Raw genomic sequence first — 2992 nt, 5'->3', positions numbered from 1 at the left:
TGAAGATATCAAGCTAGGCCATTATCAGACAAACAAACTCATAAGAAGCAAACGTTAAACCCTAGGCAACCATAGGAAATGAATTTGAGAATCAAAACAGTTCTTTATTCAGACTCTGAACACAGTTCAGGCCAAAAAGAATATCCTGAACCAGCCACTGGTGGCTGAATAGCCCAGAGACCTAGGTTTTAAAAAATAAATAAAATGATTCCTAGTGATAATCTGCTATACTCATAGATTGGTGCCTAGCCAATTAGAGAGGCTTTCTCTGGCAGCTGCTGGAAGCAGGTGCAGAGATCTCCAGCCAAACATCAGACAGAGAAGGGGCCCAAACTAAAGATCTCCATAAGGTCCTGCACATTGGAACTCCAGAAACTTCATGGAAGAGGTGAAGAATTGTAGGAGCTATAGAGATCAAGAACGACAGAAGAACACAGCCCATGGGATCAGTTATGCAGGGCTCATAGAGGCTCACTGAGACTGAATCAGCAATCATGAAGCCTGCCTCGGTGTGCACTAGATCCTCCTCATACACATATGTAATTGTTTGCTTGGTGTTTTTGTGGGACTCCTAACAGTAGAGGTGGGGAAAGTGCTCTCTGACTCTTTTGCCTGATCTTGGGACCCTTTTCTCCTGCTGGGTTGCCATACCCAGTCATTGATATGAGAGTTGGTGCCTAGTCTTACTGTAACTTGTTATTCCATGTTCTGTTGACATGCCTGGGAGGCCTGCTATTTTCTGAATAGAAATAGAGGAGTGGATTTGGGAGAGAGGGGATGTGCAGGCTGGAGCTGGAAAGAATGGAAAGAGGAGTAATTGAGGTTGGGATATAATGAATGAGAAAAGACTATAAAAAGAAACATACTTTGCAAACTTGTATTGCAAACATGCATTATGAATAGACCAGTGAATGAATCAAGAGTATTAAACAAGAGCAAACTTGCCAAGTCACCATTGATGAGCTGCCAACAGGACAAGGATTGTTGGTAGAAAATTCTGAACTCTTACCTTATGTGAGGCATGGCCAATGCATTGAGGTTAGAGCAAAAACCTCTCTGCCCTCAGAAACCCATGCAGAGATGCATAGCTGGTCAAATGCTAAGAATAAGAGACCGAGTACTCAGCTGTAAACGGGACATCTTTAAAACTGGCTCACCACACCGAGGTTCTGGAAACACCAAGGAGGAAGGAGGAAAAGGCACCAGAGGATAGGGAGAAATGCAGTGAAATGCGGTCCAATGCACATGGCATGGCTGCTCACTCATGAGGTCATAGCACCGGGGTTACCCACAGTAGAGTAAGCCACCAGAAATCTGAGAAGAGAGAAGAGAGGCCCTCACCATTCTTTGCTCCCTAATGAGTAGTTGCTACCAGTTAACAGCTACTGGGGAAGGAGATGAATTCTTTTGTGAGAGTATTCCCACTGGTCATATTCCCATTCTCCACTGCATGGCTCCACATCTACCCTCTTAGTGACAGCACTATGTGGAAATACAACCACATATTAGCTGACCATGGAAATACTGTATATAACATATTTACATATGTGTGTATAGGTGAGTATCCCTGTCAATATTTGAATCAATATTCAAAAAGATTTCTAGAAGGTTTTTGTTCGTTTGTCTTTATTGGATATTTATTTATATTTCAAATGTTATCCCATTTCCCAGTTTCCCTCCCTCCCAGAAACACCCTATCAAATCCTCCCTAGCCCTGCTTCTATGAGGGTGTTCCTCCACCCACCCACCTACTCCAACCTCCCCATCCTCAATTCCCCTACACTGGGGCATCTATCAAGCCTTCAGAGGACCAATGACTTCTTCTTTCATTGATGCATGACAAGGCCATCCTCTGCTACATATGCAGGTGGAGTCATGTGTACTCCTTTGTTGATAGCTTAGTCCCTGGGATCTCTGGGGGTACTGGTCGGTTTGTATTGTTGTTCTTCCTATAGGGTTGCAAAACCCTTCAACTCCTTCAGTCCCTTCTCTAACTCCTCTATTAGGGACCCCATGCTCAGTCCAATGGTTGGCTGCTAACATCCTCCTCTGTGTTTGTAAGGCTCTGGCAAGGCCTCTCAGGAGACACCCATATCAGGCTCCTTTCAGCATGCACTTCTTGGCATCCACAATAGTATCTGAGTTGGTAACTGTATAAGGAATGAATCCCCAGGTGGGACAGTCTCTGGGTGGCCTTTCCTTTAATCTCTGCTCTACACTTTATCTCCATATTTGTTCCTGTGAGTATTTTGTTCTTCTTCTAAGAAGGACTGAAGCACCCACACTTTGGTCATCCTTCTTATTGACCTTCATGTGGTCTCTGAATTGTATCCTAGTTATTTGGAACTTTTGAGCTAGTATCCACTTATCAGTGAGTGCATACCATGTGTGTTCTTTTGTAATTGGGTTACATCACTCAGGATGATATTTTCTAGTTCCATCCATTTGCCTAAGAATTTCATGAATTCATCATTTTCAATAGCTGAGTAGTACTCCATTGTGTAAATGTACCACAATAGCCATTCAATATCTATATCCAGTCCTCTGTTGAAGGACATCTGGATTCTTTCCAGCTCCTGACTATTATAAATACGGCTGCTATGAAGATAGTGGAACATGTGTCCTTATTACATATTGGAGCACCTTCTGGGTATATGCCCAGGAGTGGAATGGCTGGGTCCTCAGGTAATACTATGTCAGCCCCAATCTAGAAGTTTTTAGGGATTGCATTGAATCTATAAATCAAAATTAGGTTGAGAAATATATTAATAAAATTAAGTCTTCCTATCTACAAGCATAAAATCTTTAGCTGTCTCTTCATTTGTTTAAAATAACTATGACTTTAGCAAAATTTTAGAGGTTCCACTATAAAGATAATGAACATGATTAGTTAGATGCATATGTGGCATTTCACTTTGACAAAAGTGAAAGTAAATAAAACTATAATTTTTGTTTTAATTTTTACTGTATTTATGAGATAGAAAGGATTTAT

The sequence above is a fragment of the Mus musculus genome, chromosome 5 (assembly GCF_000001635.26).
Source record: "Mus musculus strain C57BL/6J chromosome 5, GRCm38.p6 C57BL/6J".
Taxonomy (NCBI): domain Eukaryota; kingdom Metazoa; phylum Chordata; class Mammalia; order Rodentia; family Muridae; genus Mus; species Mus musculus.
This window is presented reverse-complemented; position numbering follows the sequence as displayed.